Here is a 21,021-nt window from a genome sequence, read left to right on the forward strand (position 1 = left end):
TTTGTCTCCTGCTCAAATAAATGAATTAAGATGCAAGGGTGGTTGGGGATAACTTTGTTTCCAGACCAATCTATTATTTTTAGTAGAGGCCTTTGTATACATTAATACCTTAAGTAAAATTTGTAACAATCTGGGTTTGTCTAGCTTATCCCACCTGACTGGGACCCACTGGGGTGTTAGGAGAGCAGCATTACATGGTGTACTGGTTTGGTACATTGTGCCTATCTGCAGCCACACAAATTGCTACCAAGTGCCTTGCATCCTTCTGAATGGCTACCAGGCATCTGCTTTATGACCGATAGCTCATGTTCCTTGGTTTGAAAAAACACTGGCTCCAATCATAACATTTTAAAAATAATTATCAGGATACTAACAGAAGTGGCCTGGCTCATTTAATCCATATGACCTTTGTCCATGGTCATACTCCAAGGATATAGCAAAACTAATGTTTGAACCCAAGTAGTCTAATTCCAGAAACTGTACTCAACCAATAGCCTATGTTCCATTTTCCATTCTTTTCTTTTTTTCATACTTGCTTTTTCTTACAAGTTAAGAACCTCAAGAGATGCTCTAATGATGGGAACTCACATGTCCTGAACACATGTGCTGGGATTTTTATTGTTGTATTGCATTTTTTTCTCCTTTTACGTTTCAAAAAGTCCTAGGAGGGGAGGAAGCAAGCTCACAGTGGAAGTAACACAGAAGGAGCTAGAGGCTTGCAGAGGCTGGATAACCTACTCAAGGGCTACAAGGAAGAATGTGCTGCAGACCCAAGCACATTCCACTTTTACAACACAGTTGTCCCTGAGCATCTGCGAATCACAAGGCTTTGAATTAGTGTGGGTTGTGCAAAGGTATATTGCAAAATCTTGATGTTCTGTGATTGGAGAGCACATGGCCACAAGCTATACTAACTGTGTTGACCCAACAAACAATAGAATAAAAATACTTTCTTTTTTAGAGAGAGAGAGAGAGAGAGAGAGAGAGAGAGAGAGAGAGAGGAGAGAGAGAGAGAGAGCATTTTCAGTCAGAATCAAGGCATATAAGCCATGGTGCCCTTTTAAGCTTTTCCAAGTGTTACACAGATCCCTTGATGGTTTTCTGGTAGGAAATGGCCCGGACACTGACATCCTATTGCATGACAAGAAGACAACAGTGGTAGGAAGGGACTTTCCCAAAAGTGACTTGAAGATGCTGTTGAGATGCTTCCAGGGTCTAGTACAGTCACTTCCATCCAAACCCTAATTATAGCTCTGCCATTATTCCTGGCCTGGCTGTGAGCTAGAACTCTGCTTTCATTACCTCACATGCCTCATCTTGGGTCTGATGGCACTTTCAGACAGATGTGGGGACCAGCTGAGCATTATGATCCCGTTCTGCAGTCCGGTTCTCCCCTAAACATCCCTGAATGTCTTGGGTCAAGTCATGAGGGAGGAGAATTAAGCAGTCAGCCTTTCAAAGAGAACAGACGGTACTAGAGTGAATGGAATGTGTTTCATATTCCATGAGGCGGAACTGTGCTCTTAATTTTTTTCTCCAGAGTTGAGTGTGTATTTATAGGCCATTAGGAGTGGAGGGTTTTGGGTAGCCAGACTTCTGTCTTAAAGGAGAAAATAAGAACTTCCTCCCCCACCCCATTCCTTTTGAAGGCCACAGTTGCAGTTGTGCTCACCTTCCATTACGAGGCACAGTGATGTTTTTCTAATTGTCTCCAGTGAGGTCTGTCACACTTCCTTGACTACATTTCTCCTTCCTGTTGGGGACACGTTCCTGGGGTCAGGCACGCAGCAGGCTCCAGCCCAGCATGCCAACTCAGAAGTCAGGAGCCACGGTGTCCTCCAGACATGGATCTGTGGTGCAGGGCTCAGACTTCTGCACTGGGACGTGACAGGAAAGCCAGAAAAAGCCCCCATACACAGTGACTGAATGCAGGCGTCCTCGGCCTCTCTATGCTGGTACTTGGGAATTCTTCAGTAGTAGCCTGGACATTACCAGGGCCTTGGCCACTCACAACCCACCCAGAGAGGAGGGAGGCTAGATAAGGTAGATTGCTGTGCCACTAAGAGCCCTACTGGGTGCTTTACACACATTATCTCAAGTAAGTCTTCATGACCACCTCCCATGATATAAATGCTCCTATTATTCCCATTTTACAGATAAGGAAACCAAGCTTCAGAGATAAAGGAACTTGTCTAAATTTGCACAACATCTTTTTGGTTTGTATTCTGACTTGAAACAGAGTATGTGACAAGTACTGAGTGAAAGTTATTAATTTGGCACATTTAGAAAATACCAGGAGAATCATGGGAAAGAGCGATACAGAAGGGATGGCTCCTAATAAAGGGTCTGATAACAAGCCAGTGGGAGACCAGAGTGTTAGCCTGCAGGGGAACTCTGGGAAACAGTGTAGAGCCTATTCATTCCAAAGGTTCAGGGGAATGGAGTATATTTTTACACCAACTTAGGTGGGCCATTAAGGGTGGGTGGGGTACAGAGTGTTCACTTCCCGGCATGGACAGACCCTTGGCAGGCTTTGGAGCGAGCCGCCAGGCAGACCCATTCAGACCCTGGTGGCTGGAAGTCAGCCAGCCTGCACTGAAGCGGTGAGTGCCCCAGACAGGAGCTAGGAACAAACGCTGCATGCCACGGTGGGTGGAGAGCTGTGGCTGCCAGGCTCTGTTGCCTCTTGCCATGGAACAAACCACCCCAAACCTCAGTAGCTTAAAACCACCACCATTATATTTGTCCACAAGTCCATGGGTCTGCAATCTGTGTGAGTTCCGCTGACTGTTCTGCTGGTCTTATTTGTGATTTCTCAGGCAGCTAGACTCATTTGGTAGCTCAACTAGGAGCTGCTTATTCTAGGAAGACCTCAGCTGGGACAGGTGGGGCAAAGTACAATCCTCCCTCCATCTATGTAGTATCTTATTTTCCTAGAAAATTCAATGTATAACATTACGGGACAAAAACATGTTTTACCTGAATTTCTCTGTAGCTCTGGATAACTATACACAGGTTTCTCTTCTATATGAATGTCCTCAGGAATATTTTAAAGGCATCTGACATGCAAATTTTTTGTTGTGAGGAGTCAAGTGGGCAAATGACAAAGGTTTTGCCTCCCTGGCCGCTGCCCACTGACTGACCTTGGCACTCCTCAGGCTTTGTGCCCTCCCAAAATTACCCACCCCCATTTTCTGCAGTGCGTCCCATTACACAGTACCATTCACTACTGAAAACATGAGTTCTCTGGTTTCCCTCGAGGCCTCTCTTCTTGGCTTGCAGACAGCCACCACCTGTGTGCTATGTCATCACATTTTTCTATGAATTTAAAGTGCTTTATATAAAGTGCCTATATACAGTAGATAGCAGGGTGCTTTATGATTCTCATTACCGTCACCCAGGCCTTTTCTCTGTGGGTGTGCTGTTAATGTCTCTTCCTCTCCCTCTAAGACCATCAGCCCTGTTTGCTTTAAGGCCCCATGCTTAGGACCCCATTGAACCTGACTTACTCCCAAAAGGCCCTATCCCAAATATGGTCACACTGGGGGGTCAGGGTTTCAACCTATGTGTTTTCGACAGCCACGATTCAGTCTGTAACACCCCTTCATCTCCATGGCGTAGCTAGATCTTCTCATTGCACCCTTTCTTCAGGGCTCCTGAGAAGCCCACTGCTCAGCACAGCCTTCCTGGCTGATGGCGCTGATACTCATAAAGCACACTACTTTATGGGTCACCTTACACTTGGCCAAGCACTTTTATGTAAATATCCAGCTGTTTTTTGAAATAGTCTCTTTCCTTTTTTCCATCAAATTTCTTAAGAAGTATAAAGCACTTTAAAAATATGGAAAAAAACAGAGTTAGCAAATACCTATGGATCTACCACCAAGTTTAACAAATTTGGTAAGATGTCTTGCTGTATTTTTTTTATTATTATTCATTTTGTTATCATTAATCTACAATTACATGAAGAACATTATGTTTACTAGACTCCCCGCTTAACCAAGTCCCCTCCACAAACACCATTAGTCACTGTCCATCAGCGTAGTAAGATGCTGTAGAATCACTACTTGTCTTCTCTGTGTTGCAAAGCCCTCCCTATGCCCCCCCTACGTATACATGCTAATCGTAAGGCCCCCTTTATTTTTCCCCACCCTTATCCCTCCCTTCCCACCCATCCTCCCCAGTATCTTTCCCTTTGGTAACTGTTAGTCCATTCTTGGGTTCTGTGATTCTGCTGCTGTTTTGTTCCTTCAGTTTTTCTTTGTTCTTATACTCCACATATGAGTGAAATCATTTGGTACTTGTCTTTCTCCCCCTGGCTTCTTTCACTGAGCATAATCCCCTCTAGCTCCTTCCATGTTGTTGCAAATGGTAGGATTTGTTTCTTCTTATGGCTGAATGATATTCCATTGTGTATATGTACCAAATCTTCTTTATCCATTCATCTACTGATGAACATTTAGGTTGCTTCCATTTCTTGGCTTTTCTAAATAGTGCTGCGATAAACATAGGGGTGCATCTGTCTTTTTCAAACTGGAGTGCTGTATCCTTAGGGTAAATTCCTAGAAGTGGAATTCCTGGGTCAAATGGTATTTCTATTTTGAGCTGATAAACATAGGGGTGCATCTGTCTTTTCCAAACTGGAGTGCTGCATCCTTAGGGTAAATTCCTAGAAGTAGAATTCCTGGGTCAAATGGTATTTCTATTTTGAGCTTTTTGAGGAACCTCCATTCTGCTTTCCACAATGGTTGAAAAAATTTACATTCCCACCAGCAGTGTAGGAGGGTTCCCCTTTCTCCACAACCTCGCCAACATTTGTTGTTGTTTGTCTTTTCGATGGTGGCCATCCTTACTGGTGTGAGGTGATATATCATTGTGGTTTTAATTTGCATTTCTCTGATGACTAGCAATGTGGAGCATCTTTTCATGTGTCTCTTGGCCATCTGAACTTCTTCTTTGGAGAACTGTCTGTTCAGCTCCACTGTCCATTTTTTAATTGGATTATTTGCGTTTTGTTTGTTGAGGTGCACGAGCTCTTTATATATTTTAGATGTCAACCCTTTAACGGATCTGTCATTTATGAATATATTCTCCCATACTGTAAGGTACCTTTTTGTTCTACTGATGGTGTCCTTTGCTGTACAGAAGCTTTTCAGCTTGATATAGTCCCACTTGTTCATTTTTGCTTTTGTTTTCCTTGCTCGGGGAGATACGTTCATGAAGAAGTCGCTAATGTTTATGTCCAAGAGAGTTTTGCCTATGTTTTTTTCTAAGAGTTTTATGGTTTCATGACTTACATTCAGGTCTTTGATCCATGTCAAATTTATTTTTGTGTATGGGGTTAGACAGTGATCCAGTTTCATTTTCTTACATGTAGCTGTCCAGTTTTGCCAGCACAATCTGTTGAAGAGACTGTCATTTCCCCCATTGTATGTCCATGGCTCCTTTATCGAATATTAATTGATCATATATGTTTGGGTTAATGTCTGGAGTCTCTATTCTGTTCCACTGGTCTGTGGCTCTGTTCTTGTGCCAGTACCAAATTGTCTTGATTACTGTGGCTTTGTAGTAGAACTTGAAGTTGGGGAGTGACATTCCCCCATTTTATTCTTCCTTCTCAGGATTGCTTTGGCTATTCGGGGTCTTTGGTGTTTCCATATGAATTTTTGAACTATTTGTTTCAGTTCGTTGAAGAATGCTGTTGGTAATTTGATGGGATTGCATCGAATCTGTATATTGCTTTGGGCAGGATGGCCATTTTGACGATATTAATTCTTCCTAGCCAAGAGCATGGGATGAGTTTCTATTTGTTAGTGTCCTCTTTAATTTCTCTTAAGAGTGTCTTACAGTTTTCAGGGTATAGGTCTTTCACTTCCTTGGTTAGGTTTATTCCCAAGTATTTTATTCTTTTTGATGCAATTGTCAATGGAACTGTTTTCCTGATTTCTCTTTCTATTAGTTCATTGTTAGTGTATAGGAAAGCCACAGATTTCTGTGTGTTAATTTTGTATCCTGCAATTTTGCTGTATTCCAAAATCAGTTCTAGTAGTTTTGGAGTGGAGTCTTTAGGGTTTTTATGTACAATATCATGTCATCTGCAAACAGGGACAGTTTGACTTCTTCTTTACCAATTTGGATTCCTTGTATTTATTTGTTTTGTCTAATTGCCATGGCTAGGACCTCCAGTACTATGTTAAATAACAGTGGGGAGAGTGGGCATCCCTGTCTTGTTCCTGTTCTCAGAGGAAAAGCTTTCAGCTTCTCACTGTTCAGTATGATGTTGGCTGTGGGTTTATCATATACGGCCTTTATTATGTTGAGGTACTTGCCCTCTATACCCATTTTGTTGAGAGTTTTTATCATGAATTGATGTTGAATTTTGTCAAATGCTTTTTCAGCATCTATGGAGATGATCATGTGGTTTTTGTCTTTCTTTTTGTTGATGTGGTGGATGATGTTGATGGATTTTTAGAATGTTGTACCATTCTTGCATCCCTGGGATGAATTCCACTTGGTCATGGTGTACGATCCTTTTGATGTATTTTTGAATTCGGTTTGTTATTATTTTGTTGAGTATTTTTGCATCTACATTCATCATGGATACTGGTCTGTAGTTTTCTTTTTTGGTGGGGTCTTTGCCTGGTTTTGGCATTAGGGTGATGTTGGCTTCATAGAATGAGTTTGGGAGTATTCCCTCCTCTTCTATTTTTTGGAAAACTTTAAGGAGAATGGGTATTATGTCTTCTCTGTGTGTCTGATAAAATTACGAGGTAAATCCATCTGGCCCGGGGGTTTTGTTCTTGGGTAGTTTTTTGATTACCGCTTCAATTTCGTTGCTGGTAATTGGTCTGTTTAGATTTTCTGTTCCTTTCTGGGTCAGTCTTAGAAGGTTGTATTTTTCTAGGAATTTGTCCATTTCTCCTAGGTTTTCCAGCTTCTTTGCATATAGGTTTTCATAGTAATCTCTAATAATTCTTTGTATTTCTGTTGGATCCGTTGTGATGTTTCCTTTCTCATTTCTGATTCTGTTGATTTGTGTTGATTCTCTTTTTCTCTTAATAAGTTTGGCTAGAGGCTTATCTATTTTGTTTATTCTCTTGAAGAACCAGCTCTTGGTTTCATTGATTTGTGCTACTGTTTTATTCTTCTCAATTTTATTTATTTCTTCTCTGATCTTTAGTATGTCCCTCCTTCTGCTGACTTCAGGCCTCATTTGTTCTTCTTTTTCCAATTTCAATAATTGTGACATTAGACTATTCATTTGGGATTGTTCTTCCTTCTTTAAGTATGACTGCATTGCTATATACTTTCCTCTTAAGACTACTTTCGCTGCATCCCACAGTAGTTGGGGCTTTGTGTTGTTGTTGTCATTTGTTTCCATATATTGCTTGATCTCTATTTTAATTTGGTGTTGATCCACTGATTATTTAGTAGCATGTTGTTAAGCCTCCATGTGTTTGTGGATCTTTTTGCTTTCTTTGTACGATTGAGTTCTAGTTTTATACCTTTGTGGTATGAAAAGTTGGTTGGTAGTATTTCAATCTTTTTGAATTTACTGAGGCTCTTTTTGTGGCTTAGTATGTAGTCTATTCTGGAGAATGTTCCATGTGCACTTGAGAAGAATGTGTATCCTGCTGCTTTTGGATGTAGAGTTCTATAGATGTCTATTAGGTCCATCTGTTCTAGTGTGTTGTTCAGTGCCTCTGTGTCCTTACTTATTTTCTGTCTGGTGGATTTGTCCTTTGGAGTGAATGGTGTGTTGAAGTCTCCTAAAATGAATGCATTTCTTTCTATTTCTTCCTTTAGTTTTGTTAGTATTTGTTTCACATATGCTGGTGCTCCTGTGTTGTGTGCATATATATTTATAATGGTAATGGTTATATCCTCTTGCTGGACTGAGCCCTTTATCATTATGTAATGTCCTTCTTTATCTCTTGTTACTTTCTTTGTTTTGAAGTCTATTTTGTCTGATACTAGTACTGCAACACCTGCTTTTTTCTCCCTGTTGTTTGCATGAAATATCTTTTTCCATCCCTTGACTTTTAGTCTGTGCATGTCTTTGGGTTTGAGGTGAGTCTCTTGTAAGCAGCATATAGATGGATCTTATTTTTTTATCCATTCAGTGACTCTATGTCTTTTGATTGATACATTCAGTCCATTTACATTTAGGGTGATTATCGATAGGTATGTACTTACTACCATTGCAGGCTTTAGATTCATGGTTACCAAAGGCTCAAGGTTAATTTCCTTACTATCTAAAAGTCTAACATAACTCACTTGGTATGCTGTTACAAACACAATCTAAAGGTTTTTTCAGTTTCTGCTTCTTTTTCTTCCTCCTCCATTCTTTATATATTAGGTATCATATTCTGTACTTTTTGTCTATCCTTTGATTGACTTTGGGGATAGTTAATTTAATTTTGCATTTGCTTAGTAATTAGCTGTTCTACTTTCTTTACTGTGGTTTTATTACCTCTGGTGACAGCTATTCAACCTTAGGAACACTTCCATCTATAGCAGTCCCTCCAAAATAGACTGCAGAGATGGTTTGTGGGAGGTAAATTCTCTCAGCTTTTACTTATCTGGGAATCATTTAATCCCTCCTTCAAATTTAAATGATAATCTTTCTGGATAAAGTAATCTTGGTTCCAGGCCCTTCTGCTTCATGGCATTACATATATCATGCCACTCCCTTCTGGCTTGTAAGATTTCTGCTGAGAAGTCTGATGTTAGTCTGATGGGCTTTCCTTTGTATGTGATCTGATTTCTGCCTCTGGCTGCTTTTAAGAGTCTGTCCTTATCCTTGATCTTTCCCATTTTAATTACTATGTGTCTTGGTGTTGTCTTCCTTGGGTCCCTTGTGTTGGGGGTTCTGTATAATTCCATGGTCTGTTCGATTATTTCCTCCCCCAGTTTGGGGAAGTTTTCAGCAATTATTTCTTCAAAGACACTTTCTATCCCTTTCTCTCTCTCTTCTTCTTCTGGTATCCCTATAATGCAAATATTGTTCCATTTGGATTGGTCACACAGTTCTCTCAATATTCTTTCATTCCTAGAGATCCTTTTTTCTCTTTGTGCCTCAGCTTCTTTGCATTCCTCTTCTCTAGTTTCTATTTCATTTATCATCTCCTCCACCGTATCCAACCTGCTTTTAATGCCCTCCATCATGCTCTTCAATGATTGGATCTCTGACCTGAATTCATTCCTGAGTTCTTGGATGTCTTTCCATACCTCCATTAGGATATTGATGATTTTTATTTTGAACTCCCTTTCAGGAAGAGTCACGAGGTCCATATCATTTAAATCTTTCTCAGGAGTTGTATTAATAATTTTACTCTGGACCAGGTTTCTTTGGCGTTTCATATTTGTATATGGCACCCTCTAGTGTCCATAAACTCTATTCTGGAGCTGCTGAGCCCCTGAAGCAATGTTGGGTGTCTCAGGGGAGCGGTACTGGTGCCTGGGGGAGGAAAGAGCTGTTCCCTGCTTCTCGGCTGCTGTGCCTGTCTCCACTGCCTGAGCCAGTGGGCCAAACACACAGGTATAAGCTTTTGTCCCAGAGCAGCTGGATATGGATCCCTGCTTTCCACAAGCAGCCGGAATCCCAGTCTCCCCAGAAACTCCATCTGTCCCAGCTTTTCAACCCTGTAATCAGAAGAGTATGATGAAAGCACCATGAAATGTAGGTTTGTGCTCCCAGCGCAAATCTCTGGAGCTAGGTATTCAGCAGTCCCAAGCCTTCCACTCCCTCCCTGCTCCGTTTGTCTTCCTCCCGCCGGTGAGCTGGGGTCGGGGAGGGGCTCGGGTCCCGTTACAGCTCTGGTATGTTACCCCGTTCGCTGTGGTCTGCTCTTTTCTCCAGGTGTGTGCAATCTGGCACTGTCCTCTTTCCTGTTGCTCTCTTAGGATTAGTTGCGCCAAGTGTATTTTCTAATTGTATCCAGTTTTAGGAGGAAGCCTCTGTCTCTCCTCTCACGCCGCCATCTTTAATCCTTTTGCTTCTTGATGTATTTTGATTCAGATTATTTTAATGACATAAAACACTTCAGGTTTAGATGAAGTGTTCTATATGCAGTTCCCAATTTCATGCCTTCTTCTTGGAAGCTGGTGCTTCCTTCACATATCCATGTATTTATGCTTCCAGTATATGTGAATATATCCATGAAATACATAGAATTATTTATGTGTTTTAAAAATACATTTAAGTGGTATTGTACAGAACACATCGTTCAGTAATTGTCCTCTTTTACTTCACATTTCTGTTTCAAGAATTATCTGTTTTGATACATGTAGGCCTAATTCATTCCTTTTAAATTGCTATGTGCTGCCACTGCATGAATATGCTATAATTTATTTATACATTTAATGCCTTTTGATAGGCATTAAGCTTTGTTTATAATTTTCACATTACAAAATTTTGTTTATGTTATGTTGTGTACATGTGTGACAGTTTCTCTAGAGACTAGTGAAAAGAAATTCAACTAACAGTAAATTAGTAGTCCAGGAGGTTATTCTTCCTAATGTATCAATAAAACTAGGGGAAGGCATTCCAGGACTACCATGGCAGTTCAGCGATGCCGCAGGGAGCCAGGCTGGTCCCTGTCTCAGCTCTGCCTTCCTTTTAGGGTGCACTTTTATCCTCAGGTTGACTGCTTAATGGCTACAAAATAGGCATAGCAACTCCAGGCCTCATGTCTGTTCCAGTCAGCAGTGAGGAAAAAGAGAAAAAGTCTGATAAAGCAGCCTAGTCATACGGTCCCTGTAGCAAGTACTCCCACTCATGATTTTCACTTATACCCCACTGGCCAGAAGAGAATATTGTTCACTCCACAGCCAATTAGAGGAAGCTTTCTGGATGGCATGGGGCTGTGGAAGGGGGTTGGGTGAGTTGACCAGCTCTATCTGCCACACTACCCAGGGAATTATGGCTGGGCCTGGGATATGCACATCTCCAACAGTCCTAGATGTCGCCAAAGTGGATGAACCAATTTATCGTCTTGTCAACAAAGTATGAAAGTTTCCCATGCCAAAAATCAAATAATTATTATGAAGCTACTGAGTGTATGAGCCTAGATTGGGCCATTTACAAATATACAAATAGAGAAACAAAAACCAAACAATCAATATTTCTAGAGCTTTAAGCAATGTGCATAGAGCTTAGCATATACTGTCAGATAGGCCTGTTAGATTCCTTGCCCTGCCCCCTACTGACAGGTGATTCTATGTAAGTTTTTCTGAGCCAATTCCACATCTGTAAAATAGGTACAAAAGTAGAATATATCTCATAAGGGTATTTTAATGATCAAATGAGAAAATGCCTATGAATGACTAACATAGTACCATCTACAGAGGGAGGCTGCAATCAGTGCTTCATAGTGTTATTAATATCATTACCTAGAGTTTATATGTAGGTTGACCATATTTCTGAGCCCCAAATTAGGAAATAGATATGATAATTATGAATTCTACTAATGGAAAAATAGGTCTGAATATTAGAAATGGGACCATTCTGAAAAATGTGGAATGATTTCTAAAATCTTAATGTGCCTATACTGAACCATGGGCTTCACATCAGCTCTGTGTTCTAGAACTTTGTAGAAAGTAGAGCATGTTTCGAAATTTGAGCCTCAAATAGCAAGAAAAAAAAAGTATTGACTGAGAACTAGTAACCAATAACTAAACCTGTATCTTACTCATCACATTCTAGATAGAATCGTTGGGTTTCTTTTTTTGTCTTTCAGCTCTCAGAGAACAAAGTTAAGAATATGAACCTCAAACTTTCCTTTTTTATGAGATTTAACAATAAAAGTTAAGATATGAGCAATATGGAGAAGTAGGAAAGCAATGAAAATTAGTAATAGATTTTTTATAGGGAAATTTTTAAGAAGCTCAGGTTATTAAATCCAGAGAAGAGAAAGCTAAATGGAAATGTCATAATTATCATTATAATCCCTAAACATTACCTTCACAGAGAATCAAGTGAAGTAGAATGAGTTTAAGTGACAGAAGGAGGGATCGGGGTCCCTTTAGGAAGGAATGTTTCAGCAATAAACACTGTCGAACCTTCTCCAGGTTTTCAACTTACTGACTGATCTAAGAAAACAGACCGAATGTTACCTTCCTGCAATTGCTTGTATTCCTTTCTGGTCATGAAAAACTTGACCTTTAAGAATTTTATTACATGATTCTGAATCCTGAAACAAGTGGCATGCTTTGTAGTTACTAAAGGTGCCATTTAACATATGTTCACTTATGTGTCTAATTATATGTCAGGCACAAGGCAAGACTCTGGGGATATAGAGGTTCACCTGCTGGATCTGGATCCTGTCCTCATGAGGCTTATAGGCTACTGCACTTACAGGAGCCCGGAGAGACTACTGCATCCTAATGGAGTAGGCTGGGCATGTGGGTCCAGGAAGGCCTTTGAGAGGAGGGGAGGTCTAAGCAGAAATCTGATGGGTGAGTTGGAATCAACTGAGTGAACCTCGAGGCCATAGGATGCTGGCGATTAGAGGTGAGGAGTGGGTAGAGGCAGGAAAAGCTCTCTAACAAGCACAGTGAGTCTGGCAGACGGGCTGAACTGGAGAAAGGCAGGGCCTGAGCCCCTGTTTGCTGAACACTTTCACTTTCATAGCACTTCTCCACTATTTTTTCCTTGCTGTCTTAACCATGATGTCATCATTTTATCTTTAAAAATGTTAAGAGGCCACTTGAGAATGAGCTCTGGTGGAAGAAACTTCTCTTCCGTTTTCTCTTCAACTATAGGTTGGCTTAAAAAATCAAACACTGGTATAGGGGCAGGGACAAAGAGTGGACAAGGAGGAGACAAGGAGGGTCCTGGACTTGGAAGCTAAATTGGCCAACCTCTTCTAGTGCAGCAGTTCATGTCAGACCTCCACCAGCTTTGTGGCTATGTAACTACTCCCCATGTAGCATCAAAGTTAAGAGAGCATGCTCTGGAGCTAAAGTGTCTGCTTCCAATGGAGAATGACTAGCAGTATGAGGTGGGCAAATAAGCATACCTCTGTGGACCTCGGCAGACCCATCTGTAATATGGGAATACAGCAGCACTCCTTCATAGAACTATTAGTTAGTAGTAAATGAGTTTAAGATTGTAAGGTGCTTATTAGTACAGTGCACAGATAAGGCAATTAGATAATCTGAAGCAAATGACTAGCAATGACATCATTATTATTTATGTTATATAGAACCTAAGGCAAGGGATCAATAAGAAAAATAGTTCTCACTGATGGATCATTCAGCACCCCTTTCTGAAGACAAAGGCGCTGAGCCTCAGAAAGGGTAGCTAACGGTGCTGGTGTGATGATTTCACACCAAACCCAATCTTGCACCACTTTGATGAGGGAGACTTGAGTCCTGGGCTCCTTTTACTTTTCTCTCAAAGTACCTTATTTTCTTTACAACTTTGTTGGTACACTCTTTTTAGAACTGCATGTCAGTCTAGAAGTATGATTGGCTCTTCAATACCTCCTAGCATTTATATTAATAAATGTGGCTTAGTTAAGTGCCAGAGAATTGGCCACTTTAACCAAAGCAGAGCCAAAGGAAAATGACTGACATGTTTAGTGTCCTACCAACAAACATGTCTGGAGCACACACAGTGAGCTTGACTTGCTACTGAGGACATGGATGGTGATGGAACTTGGGGAAAAAGTGTAGTCTCAACCTTCAACTGCTCACACTGAGGGCCCAGGAGTCCTACTTCAGAGAAGCAAAAGTGACAAGATTCTCATGACATTTGTGAAACAACATGGCCCAAGAGCCAAGAGCCCAGGCTCACAACTCCCACTTACCAAGCTATTAAATCTGCTTTCATCAATCTAGCTAGGTGAACATAGCCAAAAATTTCAGTTTCTCTGAATTCCAGTCTCACTTACTTTTGAGTTGGGGATATGAATACTTCCTCACAAAACACTTGGCGAACATTAACTGAAATAAAGAGCACAACACAAGAATACAGTAGACTGCACATGGTTGGCACCACGTTAGTTACTACCCTTTAGGCCTGGATATCAGCATATAATGAATGCTTTGTTTTTGGAAAGAGTACATTTTTGGAGAATGTTCTCTGATGTGAAAGGAAGGCATGAAAAAGAAGAAGAAATTCTGGGGGGGCAGATACATTGTTCAGAGGGTTAATAGGAGAAGGCATGGGCTAAGTTTGGGATGCAGTTTCTAGTAGCACTCCCTGTGCATTGTGGTATTTTGGTCCCTTCCGAAGCTTTAAAGGAACCTTAAAATACTGGGGGTGAATGCTGGTGTTGGGAGGTCAGAGAAGAGACTTCTTGGATGGGAAGTAGGGTGGTCCTGTCTTTCTGTCAGGTCATAGATTTACAATGACTTAATTCTAGAAATATTGTCGGCAAGTAAAATAAACAGACTAATCACTGTGGGCCAATTGTATGTTAATGTATCTAGGCATTGTTTCTAGTCTGACCCTTAAATATACATTTAATCAATCTAGATGGATGAGTCATCCTGTTCTTAATTAATCTTTTTGGACATTTATAGAGAAAAGGCAAAGTCTTTACAAAGACCTTATAAATGTGTTTAAGTTTAGTATGGATTTTATTTATGTGCATAGCACGATCAGTCATTACTTCTAAATGATGGCTTATTTTGAGTGTTCTCAGACTTGCAAAATGTTTTATTTCCCCCCTTGGGGAGGGAATCAGGGGTGACTTGAAAGGAAACACATGATGGCCGTTTTCCACAGCATGAGCTGGCTAACCTTTCTGGAATGTGTATGTTTATTTGGATTTTACAGAAATGCAAGAAGACACTTGAAGAAAGATGGTTCACTCACTCTTCTGAAGGCCTTTGTTGGGAAACGGTGTCACATTTAGAGATCTGTCTCAGTTGGAGGGACTGTGCCTCAGTCCCCTTTGCCACAGAAATCATCGCTGTCACAGAAGCATTTCCCTGGAGCTTAAAGGCTGGCTTTCACAACAGACACCCGGGTAGAGCCCCGCTTCCCTTGTCCTCATGGGCTTTGTAGTGTCAGGCATTTCTGAGGGTCAGCCATCTGCTGGGACTCCAGGAGTCCAGTGAGGTGCTGTTTGCTGTAGGGATTTGACTTATTTTGGAGTCAGTTCTTCTATGACACTACAGTGTGTTGTGTGTGTGTATTGCAGAGAAGGGCATTATCACGCTTCCCTTGTCCACTGAAGTTTTGTGCTCAGGATCCGTTATTTTGGCTACTTTTGTGGTCTAATCTTCAGCTTTTGGCATTTATTTGTATTGAGCACCTATGTTGTAGTAGGCACTGTACTAGGTAATGAGAATACAGTGGTGCTTACTATGGACTGACTTCCAGCAACTTACATTCTACTGGTTTAGAATAAATTGGAATTCCAGGTATTGGTAAGTGCCATTAAAAAAAAGTGAAGCAAGGTACTGAAATAGAACGGCATATTTGGGAGGAAAAAAGAAATCCAGTAGGCTGGAGCGGAGTAGACAAAGGAGAGAGTCGAAACGCAGCCAGCAATGTGGGCAGAGTAGGTGGGTCCCAAGGGACAATAAGGAATCTGGATTCTACTCTGATTGCAGGGGAGCCTCTGGAAGGTTTTGAGCAGGGGACTGGAGTGATCTGATTTGGGTTTTAAAGAGATATCGCTGGAAGTTGTGTAGAGCCTTTCTATTCAAAGCATGGTCCATAGGTGGACCAGCAACATGAGCATCATCTGGGAGCTTCTTAGAAAAGCAGCGTCTTGGGCTCCACCCAGGTCTTCTCAAGTAGCATCTGCATATTTGATAAGATCTCCAGTTTGAGAAGTGCTTTTGCTGGGAATGGATGGAGTAAGGCAAGGCAGACCATTTTACAAGCCCCCTTCCCACCCCAACCTTGCTCTGTTCTCAGGTTTATGAACTGAATCATTTGAGACAGATCTAAAACGGCCAACCCGAACTTGCTTTCAAATTCCACTTTTGATTGAGCTATTGAGCATATGTTTTCATGTATTCACTTAATTATCTAGTTCTTAGCTAACTCTTCTCCTTGCCTTTTACCCAGTAGTTGAGCTTTTTTTTTTGGTGTTTCACTTATCTATTGATTCTGTAATTCCCCAGGCCCCTAAAGTGACCACTATTTCCATTATAATTCCACATGACTGTTGCATAAAATATCTATATCTTAATAGAAAGATAACTGGATCCTGTTATCTTGGTTGGTATAACAATGTTGGTATAAGGTTGACATCCATATTTGTTGCCTAGCCATTACTATCATATTATTCTCAAGGTCTTACTGTGTAGCTGGCATGTTAGTCAGGTAGGATTAGCTTTGCCATAAATGAATAAACTTGTCACAGTGGCTTATAGATTGACATCTACTCCCTTATGTCAAAATCTGGAGATAGGTAGAATGGGGTTTTTATGAAGGTTCTATCTACGAAGGCCTCAAGAAGCTTGGACTGTTCTATCTTATTGTTTCCCTGTGTGTGGCCTCTATTTCAAAGGCCACCTCATGGTCCATTATGGTTGCTTTACCTCCAGCCAACACATTAAAATTCCAACCATTGGGAAAGAGGGAATGAAGTCGATGGAGCAAAGGAAGCATAGCAAAAGGCTTTTCAGGAAGATTCCAAGAGCTGCCACATGGTACTTCCAGTTACAGAGTTCTGCCCAAAATTTAGACACATGGCCGCAACTCTGTTAAGTATTGTATTTGTTTTGGGTAGCCAGATACACAGCTAAAAATCAGAGGCCTCTTTCCACAGAGAAAGTATTAGGGAACAACCTGGAGTTCCTAACACAACATGCTTCATGTAATGTGATCTGACATATCTAATATATGATGGCACCTCCCCAATATATTTAATCTAGGCTGAATATTTTGCACCATCACCTCACTCATGTCTTGTGATTATTTCCATAGAAAAAGAGGTGCCTGATTTAGCAAGAATGCATTTCTGTATTCAAAGTTGAAATGTGAAGATTAACTTCACCCACTTGAAATAAGATAAAAGAAAATGCCCTGGATAGAGGGAAATATGCAAACAGTTCTATTAACATATGTATCTTTCCTGATTGACGTCTTTATACTACAAAGGAATTGGAGGTGATCCATCCCTCCCTCTGGAGTGCCCCTGACTCAGCAAGTCCACATGCCACCATTACCACCAAAGGTGGTACAAACCTAGACTTTTCAGAGGACTCTATTACTTAAGTTAAAACTTTAGGACTGGAAAGGTTATATCTAAAATGTTTCAGTGGAGGACAGGCCATGAGTCAGCTAGGCCAGAACTGAGATACACAGCTTCTACTTACAAGTGGCTACTTTTGAGAACATGCCATCAATTGAGGGTTCATTTGAAGATTATGATCATCTGAAAATTAAATGAGACATTTCATGTAAAGCTCTTAGCACAGAGCCTGGGCATTATAAATGCTAAAAAAAAAAAAAAATGTTGGCTACTACAAATTCAGCCCAGATTACAGATGAAAAAGAAATCAATTCTTTTTCCAAGGCAACTACAAGGATGTCCTTGAATCAGATATGATATTATTTATTCACTTACTGGTTCATCCATTAATTCAACAAACATTTGACTCCTACTATAAAGTAGTTGGCACTGAAGTAAAACAAGCTCATGGGACAGGCATCATGGTTAACTTTCCTGCTATGATGAAAAATGCTGAGATATAAATGGTAACAGTAAGAACAGAAGGAACTCCATCTTAAGGGTAAGATTCCATTTTAAAAACCAGGGAGTTAGGAGGTAACATTTCTAACATATTTTATGGTAATTAGCCAACAACTGACCCTATCTTCAAAGTACCCACTCAAAGAGAGGGGAGTCCAGGCAGCCTCTGAGAGGAGGTACACTTAAAGCTTGGGATTTGTGTCTTTTAAGAATTTCAAGAATCGGGAAAAGGGCCTGGGATGGGGACTGGGGTGGTGGTGGTTGTGTAGGCTTGACATGTGTCTCATGATGTCCATCTCTGGTGAGAGACCTATGTCACCGCCCATAGTCTGTCCTCTAAATATTCTGTAAGGTAAACTTAACACAAGGAATTTATTCATCCTGTTCTTCTCCAAGATGGTGGTTACTCAAGCAGTAGCATTTAGGACTCTTGCCCTGTCTGAAGAAAAAAACTCCTACCACAGCACATGACTATTCATACCGGCAACCACTAGAGAGAGGTTGCACCATCCATTATTTTGATGGGGCTGAAAGGAGGATAGGATGAGATCAGCCCTTACGGATCCAGAAATTATTGGCAAATAGCTGTGGAGGGTGTGTTTTGTACTTTTTTAGTCTTTCACTGAGGATAAATAGAATATGACAGTAAGCAGTTAACTGAATATGCAACCCAAAATAAAAATTTTAAAAAGGGAAAAATGAGGACAATCAAGAACACAGAAAAAAGAAAGGGCGAGTGCTCTATTTCTCTCCTATTCAGACACAGCTATCATTTGTCATATTTCTAGTTCATGAAATGATCACCACCCAAATTATTTGTAAACTTCTGAACCTAGGTTTGTTCTTTGGTAGTGAAAAAAAATGGCCCTAGATTTGTCTGTGATAAAAAGTAATTTTGTTTTGTTTTGTTTTTACTTGCCTATAACTTAGACATTAGCATGAGAATGAGCTAAAACTGAACCTCGGCTGAAGAGTGTTTATAAATAGTTGGGCTGGGATTATAAAAGCTTGGTGGGTTTTCTGTACATTTGCTCCTGTAGAAGGTTGTGTTTAGATTTGCTCTGCAAACTGCCAGGTGGTTTTGGACTTGACTCCCATGTAGTTTATATTTTTATTTTAGAAACACTAGCCGCAGTAAGTCTTCCCATTCAACATGGGTTTCCATAATGGCAAAGGCCACTTAGATAAATCTGTCTGCAGGTCTAGAACTGACTGGTTCAAAGTCTTTACAATAGCCATGGGTGGGCATTTGTTGAAGGGCTCACTGTTACGTTTATTTATTCCTTCAAAGGTAGGAGGTTGCTCTGTGGGAATGAATACAGATGCAATGCTGATCAGCAGTTAAAAGCTAGTGCAAGCTCAACAGCTGGGCTTGGAGGAAGCTGAATGGAACCATAGTCCAGCCAAGGTCAGAGTGGAGAGCTATTACTATTGCATTATTATTATCATCATCACTATTATTTCCCAGATTATCCTTTAATGGGTCCACTGTACCTTAATGTCTAGAACTAAGACACACACCACTTATCCTCTGTTCAGCAGTCATTAGAAATATCCAAGGCAGATTTTGGCCCTTCCAATTTTAAATCCAATCTTAATCTTCCCCAGTGGTTGTTCTGCTGCAATTTATGTGTCTGCTTAGGATTTACCTTTAAACTTTGACTCATACAGTATAAAGCCACACTTGGTGTTACTATATATTCAGGTTACTCATAGCTGTTATATTCACAGATGGCAGTCTTAAAAATATTTTTTAGTGTAATTTTAATATAGGTGGTTCCTAAGCTAAGATATAAGGCACAAATCCTCAACAGAAATTCCTCATAACACCACTGCTGAAGAAGTTGGATTTTCTTCCCTTGCCTTTTGCTCTTGGACTTGGTTTTTCTCAGACAAATTCTGCCTGGAATACTTTTGGGTATTAGAAGAGGATGGCAGTGAGACAGGGACGGTGGGCTTAGACAGAGTAGGGTGAGGCCTCCGGAAAAAGCAAGGCAGGATATTTACAGTCAAGGCAATGTAACAATGTAAAGTCCCTATCGAAACTCTGTATTCAGCATTATGCAAAGTCAAGGTCACATTAATTCTCTAGGGTAAAGATACTAGACTAGGAATATAGACATCTTCAGTGAGATCAGTTAAAGGTCAAAAGGCCAGGAGCAACTTGGCCCTGAATGTTTGAGTGTTCTGCAAGGGTATCTCAGCATACCCCGTGACTTCACTGCAAACAGCCCTAGCAGACAGACAACGACCCAGCCCACCTTGAGGGCAGGGCAGGTGGTACAAGTCCACACCCCAAGCCCTCCATTCCCTAAAATCTTCTACTGCCTATAAATCCCCTAGACAACACACCACCCCGGGCTGTCTTGTCCCCTCCTGGAGTGAGCCAGGAGCTCTTTCCTCTCACTTTATTTCTAAATAAAAGCCTCTCCCTGACTCTCCTACCTTGGGTGTTTGTGAAGCTCATTCTTCGACTTCGCAAACAAGAACCCCGGTATCAGCAGTAAAGTAGTGAATGTATTATTGATCATCAACACATTTCAGTTAACTTCCCACTTTCACAATAGCTATGTTTTCATTCTGATCTCAGAAGTCTTACAATCCCTCCGAATTTATACACTGAGTTTTTAGTAAGAAGGAGAGTTAATATATAGTTAGTTCCCATGGTTAATGAGTTGACTTTCTTTTATCTGTCAATTTAAAAATCTGACATCAGAGTCCCCTAGACTGGGAGCTTCTTGGGATCCAGTGTTACACCAGGCCCATTTCTGTGTCCTCATCATCCAGCAAAGTACTTGGATCATAGAAAGTGTGCATTAAATGATTGTTGAATTTAGTTGTCTCGTTTCTGTATTGCTCTAAGTATCTTAGTAAATGCAGGGTGGTAGAATAAGATAAAATATAATAAAATAATGAATGGTAGAAGGAAATCATTTCAATGATGATGAAACAGGTATGGAGAGGAGACGTGTCTTGTTTGACGTCAGAATTAGAACTAAAGGGCCTGCCTACAGGTCACACCATCCCAGTATGAGGTCCTGCCCACAACCTTCATTTACAAAATGAAGACTGCAACTTAAAACAGATTTTGATAGGCAGTGGGGTTCCTTCCAGGGCTGTGAACGCTGTGTTCCAGGTTTCTCTCCATTTGTAGATGGTGGTTTCCATGTTCAAATGTTGTTCTCCCTGGGTCTTCACATCTTTTTCCTCTGTATGTTAGGAAATAAGGAAAACTCCTTAATTTTGTTTCGTTCCTTAGGTAAATATAAGACAATATTAGGCCTTTTCTGGTTTGCTTGTCTGCACTTTCACAATTTTTCATTTACTGTGTAAAGTTTACATTATTTTTATTCCC

The 21,021-nt window shown here is 40.7% G+C and overlaps 2 long non-coding RNA genes across 17 annotated transcripts in view; one reads left to right on the top strand and one right to left on the bottom strand.

The window, feature by feature from the left end:
• LOC108391663 (uncharacterized) overlaps window positions 1–21,021 on the top strand; it is a 284,047-nt gene that overhangs the window by 44,587 nt on the left and 218,439 nt on the right. The window lies entirely within an intron of this gene.
• LOC118972528 (uncharacterized) overlaps window positions 1–21,021 on the bottom strand; it is a 465,003-nt gene that overhangs the window by 38,109 nt on the left and 405,873 nt on the right. Inside the window, exon 8 of one of the 4 annotated variants that reach the window (XR_012128949.1) lies at window positions 127–20,875. The exons of the other annotated variants lie outside the window; for them this stretch is intronic. This is a non-coding gene — a long non-coding RNA (uncharacterized lncRNA). Of the gene's footprint in view, window positions 1–126; window positions 20,876–21,021 lie in introns of those variants that run through there. 4 annotated transcript variants of the gene reach the window in all.

Source organism: Manis javanica, chromosome 3 (assembly GCF_040802235.1).
Source record: "Manis javanica isolate MJ-LG chromosome 3, MJ_LKY, whole genome shotgun sequence".
In the NCBI taxonomy this organism is placed as follows: domain Eukaryota; kingdom Metazoa; phylum Chordata; class Mammalia; order Pholidota; family Manidae; genus Manis; species Manis javanica.